The following is a 16,867-nucleotide window of genomic DNA, read 5'->3' on the forward strand; positions in this document are numbered from 1 at the left end:
TTCAATGCTGCCTATAATTCTTCTTCAGGTATACGTACTTTGCATCTTTATTTTTTTCTTTTCGTTAGTATATACTTTGCATCTTTAGGTAGGCAACTATTATCAGTATGTGGGGAGGTAATACCTTCGCATGCCCTTCAATTCGTACTGAACAACTATTAAACTGACTCCCTTTGTTGCCCAAATCACCAAAAATCAAGCCATACTTCAAGAGCAAAAAGGGGGTTGTCACAAACACGTCCTGTGATACCAATGCTCATCATTAATCTCTAGCAAACGTAACAATTTAAATGTTAAAGGTCTAAAAGAAAGTAAATATTCATGTGTAGAAAAATACATAGAGTATATAATGGGTGTCCATTCACATGACCAATAAATAACGCTTGAAGGAGAGCTCCTCGTATTCATGGTCGATGACATGCTACTGATATTAGAAATAGCAGTTTGGAGTACCTAAAAGAACATAATGTAAAGGAGGTTATCACGAATATATTGCAGTTTCCTATTATCATAGTTGAGATCAATACATGAAATAGAGGATAAACAATTAGAATAATATTTCTTAGCCTTGGAGGAGGAAATATAAGTGGGAGAAATTTTAAATAAATTTAAAAATTACATTTTTCCATAGTTGATGCATATAAATTTAGAAATTGATCAAATAAAATTGAATGAAACATAATCATATATATACAGGGGCTTTCAAAATTGGTATAAGTACCTGCTCTTTGCAAACTCACTTTCTTAGAGCATATGAGAAATTGTCATAATTAAAGACCAATATATAGAGACATTTGCCCCCTTTAATATTCTTTCATTAATCTATTTCAGTAAATACTGTATTATATCTATAGTTATTATAGGTAACCCCCATACGATACATATATAGAAATTCTTAATTGTGTTCTTAATGACTTTGATATATATATTAAATTGACTTTGGGAATAGCAATATTCAATAATAATAAAAATCTGTGTAATAGACGGTCAATCAGTTTGTTAGATCGGATGGGTCATGGACCTGGGACCTGTTTGGCAATCTGATAGACAACTCAACGGCCATGCACATGGCCTCAATACATTCTGCTGTTCGAGATGCCGCTGATGATTCTTTGTTTTGGTCTCTCGAACCGTCAGATTCGTTCTCTGCGTCCTCGGCCTACAAGCTGCTGGTACACAACTCTCTCGCTCCTCATAATTTGATGCGATCATTGAAAGAAAACGCTATCAAAACTTAGCGGAAGTGGAATAAACGATAAATTTAAATTTTATTCATCCATAAATGTAGGATCAACATCTGGAATGTTATTCCGAATGCTTGGTATCACTTTGCCACGATTAAACAATGGTAACTTGACAATCTTATTAGGGTTTATCGAAAAATATATAGTTTGCAAAATTCCTACAAGACCACCAAGTAATTGCCTTCTTGAATAATAGCCTAAAGCCGCCCTAGTGTTTGGCCTCTAGTTCATCCACACGAACGCGTTTTCGCCAAGGGGTTATTCCTCCTCGACTCGAACTAGTCTCCACGGGTTGCCTACACGATCAAATTACGTTCTTGAGTAAAGGTCGAACGGGTGGTGAACTCCATGTGCAACGGATGACTTAGGAAGAAACAATTTCTATCATTCGGCCGTGAGCAATAGATGGACACGAGCTGTCCTTTTTCGCCCTTGCATCTCACCCTTAATTTTCTCTCTTGGCCGTGAATGGATTAACAGATTCAGCCATCCATGTATATATCACACACATATCTAATATATATATGTATACAATTTGCAATTAGCCCTTAGGGGTTATTTGGCAATTAGAATTAATTCAGAATTAATTACAATTCGTAAATAAGTCCCAAAGACTTAGGTAGTTTGTAAACCACCCGTGAATTATCTCATAACTCACATAGGTCCCAAAAGAGAAAAACCATAATGCACTTACTAATATGTAGACGTTCTATATATAGTAACTTTTCATTTAAGGATGCTATTATATTGAATAAAATAATTCCTTAAACAAGTGCACCTCCAACAAACAAGTCCACCTCAATGTTGGATTTAATTTCGGGATGTGCTAGCACCCCTGCAACTACATTGCAAGTCTAATTCGATAATTGATTATTAATTAATTGTCTTAATTAGAACGATTAGTTCTTGGCTCAAACACTTTCTATTATGTGTGACTAACAAAGTTCATCACTAAATGGTAATGAGATTATAATGTCAACCATTTTGACATTATCGAGAACTCCTTTCCACAACCAAAATCACAATTTCCAAAATGCCATCGGTTGTCAAAGATCATGGATGACGCCTAGCTGCGTATCATGATAATACAATTAGTGACGAATTTACGATTAAGACATTCTGGTGAACCAATGACCATATATGCCATGTACTCGAGTCTCTTCATTGTATATTTCAATTTAGCCAAGGTCATGGTTAATGTCAAACTCTATAGCTGATCATATGGAACCTCTGAGCTTCTATTAATATATCAATACAACTTAAACTAGAAAATCTTTTCTATTTAAGTTCATTCACCTTGACCAAGGATTTCCCGATTAAGACCAGAACTTAAACCCATAGGATCTTTCCCTATTTACTCAGGTCAATGAATCTCATCTTGACTATACACCTACCTCCATACACAACTAACTAGGACCACCGTCTACTGTAAACCTATGTTTAGCACAAGTATATAAGCATGAGCAAATCTTAATTACCCATGTATGAGATAACCATGCAATCTCAGGTTTAAGGACTATATGCACTAATACGACCCATATAATATTCATTGACCAACAATAAAGTACTACGTGAATATTATCTGCACGTCATAGTTCGACTAAATTATCTCTATAAGTGTCCACATATCTATCTTGATATCAGATATTGAATAACATGAGACTTACTACTCAATCTTCATTAGTATCTCTATACTAATCATGGATACATGCAAAGGTGATGGTCTATTCGGAATGATAGTGCTCAGTTAAGATTCCTACGACCGCGAACGGTTTAAAGAAAAATGTACAAGAATACTTCGTCACTTATGTTCTCAACTATTTGAGAATGAAGCATCTGCCAAGTATCTTATGGATTTACTTCATTAAACATAAACGATTAATGAATAACATAATAAATTTCATTACCATAAATTGGAATTATCCAAATACATATATCAGTTCTAGAGCAGGGTCATGGTTAATTATCCAAATACTAATAGTCATTGATATGGAGATTGGAAGGGCCTCAAAGAATTAGACAATTTCTTTGGTTGGTTAGACATGATCATCTTTGACGAACATATATCATGCTCGTATTAACTTAGCTACTTCGAGTCTACATGGCAACTATGGGGTCGAAGCTGAAAGTACGCTTCATGTATTGTAGGACTGGTCTTTTGCCTTGTTAAGATCGTATCTATCTATGTTTAAATGATTCATTGAATGTTTAATTGTATCATTATAATTCATTTCATTCACGCTTCAGGTCATCATCTCCTTGAAACCAATCACTATCTAAGCTTTTATTATCTCGACTTCTAAGTCTTCCATTTTCTACGTTAGGATTTCTCAATCTTTCTATTTCTTCGTGGAAAAAAATTCATCATATTTCCAATTAGTCTTTGACTATGTTCATGATCATTAAATACATATCTTGGTAAGCTTGCATGATAAAATACTGAAGAATATATATAAAACTGCATAAAATCATTATACCTTTTATACCATTTTAATAACTTTATATTGCATAAAACTATTATACCTTTTATACCATTTTAATAACTTTATAATTATTCTATCCATTGAAATCTCAAAATCATTCATGTTCACAATGATATGATATAAATTGAAAAAATGATATTATATAGAATAACAAAAATCTTTATCTGGAAGGAAGATTCTATAAATTTCAAAAGTAATATAAGAATAAAAATGTACAAAATAAATAAATATATATAAAAACAAACTAACACTATTAAAGAAATTAAATAAATTCACAAGACATGATGAGAGCATTGTTTATAAAATTATAATTGCATCATTCAAAAGCATTCATGCAATTGTATTAAAAATTATTTTTGAAAATTGATTATTGAGAACTTTTATTATGAATAATAATAATAATAATAATAATAATAATAAGTAAATTAATATCTCAAACTATGATAATTATTATTTGTAAAAAATATAAATATATAGACACAAACCCGTGCAATGAATGGGAGTGAACTCTAGCTATATCTAAAATTCAGACTCAAATTTGGATTACATCTAAAATTCGGCTTATATCTATATAAACTAAAATTTACTTGGGTGCTTAATAAATGCTTTAAAGAAAATTCTCAAAATATGGAAAAAGCAAATTAAAAATAAAGATAACAATTAAAATTGTTAATAAATGTAATTAATGTATCTAAATCTCCTACTCCCTATATATAATAATTTAAATTTAAGGAAATTATAAGAATATTTTTAAAAATTAAAAAATAGAGATAATAATAAAAAATATTTAATAAATGCAATTAATGTACCTAAATCTCTGACTAAATACAATTAAGAGAAAATTTTTGATGTAATTTCTTAATTATGTATAAATGGTAAATTTATATAAACAATTAACTTAACGTGCCATTATAAAAATTGAGCCTACCTTATACAAATTGATAGAAAAATTTTGATATTCTTACAAAATTAATGGAATATATATATACGAACATTTTGAAAAGTAAAATTTAAAGTGTTAAAAATAACAATCATGAATCATAGAAAAGATTACCTTTTAATAAGTTCTAAAATAATAAGAATCTATTTATATACGTTTATATATAATTAAGAAATATATAAATTACAAGAAAATTTTTCTCTTAATTGTATTTAGTAAGAGATTTAGGTACATAATTAAAATTATTTAATAAATGCAATTATTTTTATTTATGTACCTAAATCTCTTACTAAAAACAATTAAGACAAAATTTTTGTTGTAATTTCTTAATTATATATAAATAGAAAATGTATATAAACAATTAACTCAATGTGACAATATAAAAATCGAGCCTAGTTTATAAATATTGATAAAAAAAATTGATATTCTTATAAAAATTAATGAAACATATATATGTATGAGCATATTGAAAAGTAATATTTAAAGTGTTAAAAATAAGAATCATGAATCATAGAAAAGATTACCTTTGAATAAATTCTAAAATAATAAGAATCTATCTATATATAACTAAAATTTACTTGGGTGCATAATAAATGCTTTAAAGAAATTTTCCAAAATATAGAAAAAGAAAATTAAAAATAATGATAACAGTACAAATAAGAGAATTTTTGTTGTAATTTCTCAATTATATATAAATGGTAAATGTATATAAAAAATTAACCTAACGTGACAATATAAAAATTGAGTCTAACTTATAGAAATTGATAGAAAAATTTTGATATTCTTAACAAAAATTAATGAAACATATAAATGTACGAAACATTTAACATGACAATATATCTTTTACAAAAATTTTCTCTTAATTGTATTTTAGAATTTATTAAAAGGTAATCTTTTCTATGATTCATGATTCTTATTTTTAACACTTTAAATTTTAATTTTCTAAGAATATCAAATTTTTTCTATCAATATCTATAAGCTAGGCTCAATTTTTATATTGTCACATTGAGTTAATTGTTTATATACATTTACCATATTTATATAATTAAGAAATTGCAAAAAAAATCTCTTAATTTGTATTTAGTAAGAGATTTATGTACGTTTAATTGCATTTATTAAATATTTTTAGTTATTATTCTTTTTTAAAATTTTTTCCATATTCTTTTAATTTTCTTTAAATTTAATTATTATATATAGCGAGTAAGAGATTTAGATATATTAATTGTATTTATTAAAAATTTTCATTATTATCTTTATTTTTAATTTTCTTTTTCCATATTTTGGAAATTTTCTTTAAAGCATTTATTATGTACCCAAATAAATTTTAGTTATATATAAATAGATTCTTATTATTTTATAATTTATTATCCACCCATCTTGAATTAATAGAACTTCCGAGGTACTGCAGAAGAAAAATCTGCAAAATCCGGTCACATAAATCTAGGAGCGCCTTAATTGGCCGAGCCGCTAAAGTAGCTAAGGTGGTAATATCAGAATGGCGCTAGTTGATGAGAGTTACTTCGGAAATAAATAAAAAGACGAAAATAAAATCCATTTGGACTATTTTCTCAATTCCAATAAAATGCGAATTGGAGAGCATCTGTAGGAGAGTGCTGCCCTTTCCTTCGCTGAAAAGGATAAAAGTCGAAAAGTGCCCAAAACTGTTGAAGCTCCCACTTGGTAGCAGTAGTACAGGGGTCAGTTCACTGCGAATTCCCGGCGAGGAGGAGTGGTGGGATAGGTTGCGATCAGGGGCGGAGCCAAGATTTTCGTTTAGGAAGGGTAAAATCATACTTTTGGGATAAAAATTTAAAAATTCAAAGTTCTAAGGAGCAAAATACTAATTTTACGTAAAAAAAACTCATATTTCTAAAAGTAAAATTTTAAAAATTCAAAGTTCAGGGGAGCAATTGCCCCCGACAGTACATTGGCTCCATCCCTAATTGCAATGGGATGAGCAAGAGATGAAGCGAGTATTCTCTAACAGGTTTGTCGGACCATCCAGAAATTAAGTCGAGTTTTCCGGAATATGTCTGACTGGTAATTTCTGTTTCTTTCACCAGATGCAACATTTCCCCGTAATTCAGCGCTGTCCAACCAGAAGGCATAAATTCAACAGCGAGCAAGCATTATACCCACTTTCTCTAGTACTTTATAAATTAAAAGATAATGATAACAGCGAGCAAGCATTATACCCGTGGCAATTTATCCTTAATTTTTATAAGAATATCAATTTTTTTTTATCAATTTCTACAAGGTAGGCTCGATTTTTATATTACCACGTTAAGTTAATTGTTTATATACGTTTATCATTTATATATAATTAAGAAATTACAACAAAAATTTCCTCTTAATTGTATTTAGTAAGAGATTTAGGTACATTTAATTGCATTTATAAATTATTTTTAGTTATTATTCTTTGTTTCCATATTCTTTTAATTTTCTTTAAATTTAAATTATTACATGTAGTAGTAGGAGATTCAGATATATTAATTGCATTTATTAAAAATTTTAATTGTTATCTTTATTTTTAAGGAAAAATTGCCTTATATCACAGTTTTGACTTTATTTTAATTTCTTAGCACGTTTTTAAAAGTTGTCACGCTCTAGCACGAATCACCATTTTATTCCCAGATATAGCACGCTGTTAAACTCCGTCTAAAAAACCTAATAACATCTTATAACATCGTCAAACGTTAACTGACAGTGGGTCCTTCTTTCTCCTCCTCTTCACGACTCTGTCTTCCCAATTCCTCCAAGGTTCTACCAATTTCCTCCTCCTGTGGCCGTCTCCAACTCTTACCCTCGGCAATCTTTGTCACCGCCTCTTCTTCCCTCCTCACTAGGAGTCTGCTTTTCATCCTCTTTTCTTTCTTTCGATTTCTCCACAGCAAAACCCTAGAACAATCGAAGAGCAAATTCATAGGATAAATCCTTTTTAGTTTCTCCGATTGAGCAGTAAAGAAACGATTGCAACCGGAACCTGCTTCCTCTCCCTCAATCGAAGAAACTAAAAAGGATTTATCCTATGAATTTTCTCTTTGATTGTTCTAGGGTTTCGCTGTGGAGAAATTGAAAGAAAGAAAAAAAGATGAGAAGGAGACTCCTCGCGAGGAGGGGAGAAGAGGCAGTGGCAAAGACTGCCGAGGAAAGGAGTTGGAGAGGGTGGCGGGAGGAGGAAATTGGTGGCACCCTAAGGAGCCGAGAAGGCAGAGTTGTGAAGGAGGAGGGGGAGGAGGAAGAAGGACCCACCGTCAATTAACATTTAACAGCGTTATAAGACGTTATTAGGTTTTTTAGATAGAGTTTAACAATGTGCTAGATCTGGGAATAAAATTGTGATACGTGTTAGAGCGTAACAACTTTTAAACACGAGTTAGGAAGTGAAAATAAGGTTAAAACTGTGCTATATGGGGCTATTTTTCATATTTTTAATTTTCTTTAAAGCATTTATTATGCATCCAAGTAAATTTTAGTTATATATGGATAGATTCTTATTATTTTAGAATTTATTAAAAATTAATCTTTTCTATGATTCATTATTCTTATTTTTAACACTTAAAATTTTTCTTTTCAATATGCTCGTACATATATATGTTTCATTAATTTTTGTGAGAATATCAAAATTTTTCTATCAATTTTTATAAGCTAGGCTCAATTAAAAATAGAGAATAATAATTAAAAATGTTTATTAAATTCAATTAAATGTACTAAATCTCTTACTAAATACAATTAAGAGAAAAATTTTGTTGTAATTTCTTAATTACATATAAGTGATAAATGCATATAAACAATTAACTTAACGTGACATTATAAAAATTGAGCTTAACTTATAGAAATTTATATAAAATTTTTGATATTCTTATAAAAATTGACGAAGCATATATATAATTTATCATAAAAACCAAACATATATATGCACAAGGATATTGAAAAGTAAAATTTAACATGTTAGAAATAAGAATCATGAACCGTAGAAAGAATGAATTGCCTAAACCAACACAAACTTTTCACATTTTATCAGTTCCAGTACGAATTTTTTTTCTTGACCTAAAAAGTACGAACTATCAATTTGATATCAATTTTAGCATGTCTCAACTTTTCCGTTAATTTAAACGAGAATCTACGACCACACCTTCCGATCGAGGTAGCCGCGGTCGCCTGCGACCTTATAGGGTGGCGGTGAGCCCCGATGAGACCCTTATTGCCCGAATTTGAAAAAAGAAAAAGTGAAATCGAGAAAAGAATGAACGGGGTATGTGGTGGAAGTTTGATCAGCAACCACCATCCCTCTAATTAGGGTCACCTGAGACCTTTGTCATCATGGGCAACCTCGATATGCGGCCGGTAGTTGTCGTTGAGGCCCACAGATCGAAAACAAATGGAAGTAATGTTAACATTGATATCAAATTGATAGTTTGTATATTTTTAGGTCAAGAAAAAAAAAGTTCATGCTAGAATTGATAAAATGTGAAAAGTTTGTATTTTTATAGACAATTAACCCCCATAGAAATGATCACCTTTCAATAAATTCTAAAACAATAAGAAATATATAAGAAGTATATATAAAAAATAGAGTTAATATGCATATATAAAAAATATATATAATGTCTCATTATGTAGAACAATAACAATCGTTATGCACGAAGGAAGATTATATAAATTGAAAAAATGATATTATATAAAATAATAATAATCTTTAGAGTCAGGTATGCTTTTGGTCCCTAAAAGATACCAGAGCCAAGGGTTTGGTCCTTCAAAAATTTTTGCCTCGGTTTTAGTCCCCGAATCACCATTCCGTCAAATGTTTTAGTCCTGCTGTCTTCTTGCGCGTGCCATCCGTGACGGAAATCTCACGTGGCGGTTGAGCTGGACCTAACTCCGTTAACCACCCCTTAAATTTCCAAAAACGGCATCGTTGTCTTCCTCGTTGCCTGCTCGCCCTAAACGACATCGTTCTCCTCCATATTCGACAACAAAAACGATGCGTTTGAAGCCCTCCTTCAAGACCTGTTACCCGAAATCCCTAATTTGCCAATTACAAGCCCTAATTGCGATTAGGCATCGCTAAATTCGAAACTACAACTCCAATTGCAAATCTAGTGCAGAGGAAGGAAGAGGTTCGCGACTTTGCAGGAAGAAGCTTGAGGTTGGATAGTCGATTTACGATTCAACCACAGAGGAAGGAAGAAGTTCGAGGTTGGCCACTCCAATTATAGTGGAGAACGACGTTCGTGGCTTACAACTCAATCACAGAGGAAGGAATAAGTTATATGTGAGGAAAATAAGCCTTAATCACTTGCTACTGCAATTACAATTCAATTGCAGTGTAAAGAGATGAACAAAGATCGGAAGTCGAGCATGAGCTGTCATTCTAATTGCAGTTCAAGCATTTCCAGATCTAGGTCGATTCTTTGTTATTGTGGACAAAGAGCACGTCGGATGATCTCGAAGACCATTACAAATCCTGATCGACCATTTTACAGGTGTCCTTTATGGAAGGATGAAGATCATACCTGCGGGTATTTTGAGTGGGAAGACCAAATTCAGAACATTTCTTCAGTTGAAGACGAACTTCAGAGGAATGTGGTGTTGCTAAAAAGCATGATTTTGGAGTGTGAGCTTCAATTGAAGAAGCTGGCTCGGTTGTGGTGGATTTTGACAATTGTAGTGGGTGTGTTGGTGCCTTGGTGGTGAGGATGTCTGTGTTCTGAGCTTGTGATGCTCGGCTGAGCTTGTTGGTTGTGAGGATTGCTGTGGGGTGGTTCTGAGCTTGTTTATCGATGGATTGTAGGTAGTTTTAGTTAACTAGGATATGTTGCATTGCTGTGGTAGTTTTAAAGCAGTGAGTTGGAAGTTTTTGCAAGTTGCTATCCAACTCAGCCATATGTATGACTCTGTATTGATGTCGGTAATGAAATGCATTTGTCAAGTTCTTGTCCATTTTGTCCATCTCCATCTGCAATTTTATGTCACTGCTCTGGAACTTGCATTGGTTAGCAAATGTTGGCACATGTGCCCACTATATTACATTGTATGACTTGATCTGTATAGCACCATGTTGGCATTTAAACCAAAAAACTGTATAGCAAATGCAACTTACAATCTGCAAACCATATGGAACTTGCAATTAATATACCAACTTGCAATTTGTAAACCTTATGCACCAAAAAACTGTATTGCAGAAATGATGGAATACATCATGCCCATATTAAAAGTCACCAGAATGGTGGACAAAAATCCCACTATGGTCCAAAGCCAATGGCCATAGATACATAAGGACAGTACTGTCATTCATTAACAATTTTCTATACAAAATGTTATCAAAAGGTAATAGCCACAAATACTCCTAACATCACCAAAAATATTCTCAAACCACAATCTTCTTTATACAAAATGAGCTACTTCTTTCGCTTCCTTAAATCCTTTTTTGGCTTGTTTGCTGCCTTCTTAGGTCCTCTTGGTGCTGAGTCAACATGAGCACTGGAGGGGCCACTAGCCAATTCTTGACACATGGATGGTGACATTCCCTGCAAAGCACACGGATAAACAAATCATTTCCTTACACATGAACCACCAGCATGCACATGAACCACCAGCACAACCACAAGCACATCCGCAATCACAAGCCCAAAGATCATGCCACCAACACAAGCATAGTAACATAAGAACAAAAACCCACATGCACAATAATATTATGAACTAATGTAGTTGGTGCAATTGAATGCTGAGTCTGAGTTAATGAAGTTGACGTTGCTGCACCATTGCTTGAATCATTTGTTGTTGGTTTTTGCCTCAATGATTTGACCCCTAACTTCTGAGGTCTCATTGGTGTTGGATGAGGCATGGTAGGCTGAGATATATTGTCTGCTTGTTGAGACATCATCATTGGTTGTTCGACCATGCTGGGTATCACTCCCTAAAAACAATAGTTGGTCAATTTCTAAAATCAACAGTATAAAGAGCGACAATATAGAGTTGAAGTCAGCATACCTGCATATCTTCTCCTGTAAGCCTAGTCTCAGATGGTAAAGCTGAGGCACTTGGGCTGGTATCAATCCTAGCCTTCTTCCTTTGCTTATCTTTCGATATTATACCCTTGCATGTCTTCACATTGTGTCCTTTCTCACCACACCTTCCACATTGTATTCCTTATACTTCCTTTTAGATTTATATGGGTTTTGAGGCACATCATTGGCCTTGGACCTTCTCTTTTTTGGACGACTACCACCCCTGCCAAATCTTGGAGGCTCAACAGGTTCTATATCAAACTTTATCCATTGATCTTCACCTCTCAGTGGTGCAATATACGGAGCATAAATCATCTCCCATGTTTCCTTAGAATAGCAAGGACTGACATACTTCTCTGCATCAATGCCAACAACATGCATACATGCTACTGCATGCTTACAAGGGATCCCACACAAATCCCACTCTCTACATGAACATGTCGACATCTTCAAGTCAACAACATGCTGATGGTTGCTGCTGTATATATGTTGGACTTGAAACCTTGCAAAGTCAGGATCTCCAGCCCAAATAGCATGCCATTTGTGACTGTCCTTCTTTGCTATTTCTAACTTTGACTAGGCAGTTGGTGTGATTGGACCTCCATATCTTGCAATTTGATTCCTACTAGAGTTTATCTTCCTCATCAAATATAACTTGATCTCCTCCAACATGTTGATGATAGGTCTTCCTCGATACTTCAAAATAGCAGCATTGAACTGCTCAGACATGTTATTGCACAGGCTCTAGTTCTTGGTATATTCTTTGAAGGCTGTCGTGGTCCAGCTATGCTTATCCAACAACTGGAGATATTCATAGGCTTCCTCACTGATACATTTAAGCTCCTCAAAATGCCTTTCAAACTCTCCCATGGTGTTTGATCTGGCACATTGCCATAGCTTTTTCCTAATATCCACACGGTGCCAATTTTTCCAAACATTTGCTTCTAGATGCTTCACACAGAACCTGTGAATTGTGTCTGGGCATAATTCCTTAATTGTTTCCCTAAGGCCCAGTCAAAGAAAATATAGAGAGTAATAGTTAGATCCATACAAAAAGATATGGAAACTAAAACTATAATATGAACCAAAAGACAATTACCTTTTGCATGTCTGATATGAACTCCTAACCATGTTCCCTTGGATCTCCAATGTCTTCAAGTAGCCTTCCCAGGAACCAGCTCCAGCTGTCTTTAGTCTCCTGCTCGACAACTCCATATGCTATTACATAGAAGGAGTGGTTTGGATCCTGAGTGACAGCAACTAGCAAAGTGCCTCCATAGTAGCCCTTCAAGAAGCACCCATCTAATCCTATCAGTGGTCTGCACCCAGCTAGCAACCCCCTCTTACTTGCATCAAAGCATATGTATATCCTATCAAATATGGGAGGCAAGCTCGAGTTTGGTCTGTCAACCCCAATTACTGCACTGGAACCCGGGTTGCTTGCTATAATTTCTCCACAGTAATCTCTTAATCTGACATATTGCTTCTCTTCACAGCCTTGAACAAGCTTTTTTTGCAATCCGCAAGGCATTATATATCTTCCATTCACCAACTTTAATGGAGTATACCTCAGAAAAATTTTTGTATGCATCCCCTCCAGTCATGTTAGGCATCATTCTCAGTTGGTTTACCAGCTTCTCAGCAATCCATTTGTTGTCTGCTTGCTTATTCTGCAACTTCCTGGAGCAACTGTGATTGGGAATAAACTTCTTTAGCTGAAAAGTCCCATAAGGTTCTGACCAAGAACAAAATGCCTCCCACTCACAACCAAGTTGACGCTTGAATCTACATCTTACTTTATCATTCTTCTTTATAACCACTTCTCTCCTAATGGAAACTGTGTAATCTTTCACAGCCTCTTTGAAAACCTACAAGCTAGGAAATAACATATCCAGTTGCAGTTGCACTTGACCATGTTCTGCATTCTCGTGAAATAATGCAGGCCTCTTTTCAGATTCATCATCACTTCCCTTTAGACTTTGCAAATCTTCAGAGTGATACTCTTGCTCCTTTACAAATTCATCAGAAGCTTGATGATCAGATGGTTCTTCCCCAGATGTTCTGTTCAATGCATTGTAAACTCTCCATTTAGGTCTTTTTACACGAGAAGATTCAGCCCTGTTAGTTCCTTCTCCACCTTTTTCTCTTGCTTCTTCCCCTGCTTCTCGAACTGGAACTTCCCCTGTAGCTTGAACTTCCCCTGCAGTTTCCACTATTTTATCCACTGAAGCACCCCATCCACCTTCCCCTGCCCTGGTACAGTCCTCATATTCATCCCCATCTTGCCCCGGTACCCATGCATCATCTGAATCACTATCATCTAAACCATCGGACTCAAGCTCCCATGCATCTTCATCTTGTTCTTCATCTTCATTATCATCTTCACTGTCATCTTCATCATAAACTACAAATTGTTGTACTTGATTTGCAAGTTCTGCTACAACAATCTCTTCTTCATTTTGGATGAAGTAGAACTCGATTTCTCTTACATTTCTAACAGATGCATACAGTGTGTGAGCATCTTGGTCCATCTCAAAATCCCTCAGCCCTTCATGCACTTCTAAATTGGGAACCAACCACAAGATCTTCTTCGGTTTTCTATATCCATGCTCAACATATAAGTTCTCGATGGTGGGTTTTGATACTAAGTCAATATCTACATCCTCCCATACATCAATTTCTCCACCAACATATTGCACATGGGGTTCAGAGACTAACTCACCCCCATGGTGAAAAATCAACGTGTACAAGTCTTCATCCATTATCTGTACATGTATTAAAAAACAAAAAAACATCAGTATTGCTCTGAACCAAAAGCAGTGAACAACAAAACGGTTAACGATAAGAAGAAGGGACCACAAAGAAAAAGTGACGACAACAACCAAGAATGGGACAATAGCAGAGAGCAGTGAACAAAAATTGGACAACAAGAAGGGACCACAGAGCAAAGAAAAATGGGTAAAAGGTCATGATGGGAGAAACAAAAGCAGACAACAAATTGGAAGTTCCCCACTGCCATTCGACAACATTTGCTTCACAACTGTATGGGACAACAACCAAAGTCGGCTTTTTGCCATTCCCAAATATGCCAACTGCAATTCAATAACAAAAAGTGAAAATGAAAGGGAATTTTGACTGACCGATGCCAAGAAACGGAACGGAATCACCCCCAAATTGTTTCGATTGAGTGTACTGCTACCTCAATTGAAATTTTTGCCTCTTCAATTTGCGAAGAACAGCAAACGCAAATCAAATTGTCTAACGATTACAATATTTAGGGCTCTCGGTTTGACCTAGAAACCCAAACAACAATGTCATAAAGTGATTTTGGTGGGGAATGGCAAAACTGGTTTCATCGAGGAAGGCAATGACGTCGTTTTTGCCAATTTAGGGGGTCATTAATAGAGTTAGGTCCAGCTCAGCCGCCACGTGAGATTTCCGTCACGGTTGGCATGCGCAAGAAGACGGTAGGACTAAAACATCTGACGGAATGGTAATTCGGGGACTAAAACCGAGGCAAAAATTTTTGAGGTAGCAAACCCTTGGCACCGGTATCTTTCAGGGATCAAAAGCATACCTGACTCTAATCTTTATCTAGAAGGGAGATTCCATAAATTTAAAAATAATATAAAAAGTATAAAAATATATAAAATAGCATAATCATATATAATACAAACTAAAATTGTGAAAGAAATTAAATATAATTACAAGACATAATAAGAACGTTGATTATAAAATTATAATTGAACTATTCAAAAGTATTCATGTGACTCTATTGAAAATTAATTGTTGAGAACTTTTATTTTCAAAAGAATAATAATAATAATACTAATAAGTAAATTAATATATTAAATTGTGATAATTACTATTTGTGTAAAATAAAAATATATGAACACAAACCCATACAATGCATGTGATTGAATCCCATTAGCAAGAAAATTTATATAGTTTAATATGAAACTTTAAATTCTAGGAGTGCTTTATTATGCGTAGAAAATGTAAAGTAAATTATGAATATTGAAATGCCTATTGCAATTTCGATGTTTAAATTAAAAAGTTCTTTCAGAAAACATAAAAAGATAAAAACGAGAGAGTTAATTTTGATATAAATTTAGTGTTACTTTGATATGAATAAAGGACTCTAATAGTTGGCAAAAATATCTAGTATAAAAAACTCATATATTTAATATATTCTTTCAATAGATAACTTAAAAATACCTAAGAGTAAATTTTATAAAAATAAATAAATAAACTTTTCTGAGATAAAATAAAATAAAATAATAAAATATAAAACTTTTCGACTTTTCGACTCTAATTATAATGCGTGCGATGAGCAGGAGAAATAACTAATGAATAATTAATACGAGAAAGGAGGTATACACGATTGGTGATAAATGAGAAAGGAGTAAGTTGAGTATGCAAATGAACGCCAATTATTCATAATATTCTTTTTCTCTTTCCTTTTTTAGTAGTTTCGTAAAAATTCTCCATCTCATCTTAATTACTTTGAATATTATTTCTTTACTTTTACTTTGTATGTAAATAAAGCTGAGGAACGGGGGAGATATAAATATAATCGTGCAAATGTTTTTTTATTCCTATTCGATTGTGTTATATATATATATATATAAATGAAAGGCAAAATAAAAAAATAAATTTATGAGGAAAATGCCAATTCATACTCTCTCTGCTCGAAATGCTTTCGACCTCTTATATTTTAAAATGTTTTTGAATATATATATATCAATGTGTATCATGATATTTGAAAGTCTAATAGGCCTTGATTAATACAATTCAAGTTTAGTTGGCCCACTAAAGGAGTAAAACTCTTCCAGTGTAAATTTTCTTTATTCATAATAATAGTCAAATCCAATACATTGTTTCAAGGGAACAAATAACGACCGCTTGAACCAATCCATGTTAGTTTTATAAGTATATTAAAAAATGCATGTTTTTACCTTTTCTTTTCTATAATAATTATATTGAATTATTCTTATAGCTTACAAGGTACGCTTTCGATTCAAAAGTTATATTAATGAATAAGCACCAACCTTAACAGCACGAAACTTATTATTATGATTATGGACAATAATGACGGTAGGATACTCGTAACAAGATTATTTGAGCTATTTTAAATTGCTAGAGCCGAGGCCACTGCTATGTAAAGTGATTTTGGGCAGGCTTCGTCCC

Source organism: Punica granatum, chromosome 2 (genome assembly GCF_007655135.1).
Source record: "Punica granatum isolate Tunisia-2019 chromosome 2, ASM765513v2, whole genome shotgun sequence".
NCBI classification, from domain to species: domain Eukaryota; kingdom Viridiplantae; phylum Streptophyta; class Magnoliopsida; order Myrtales; family Lythraceae; genus Punica; species Punica granatum.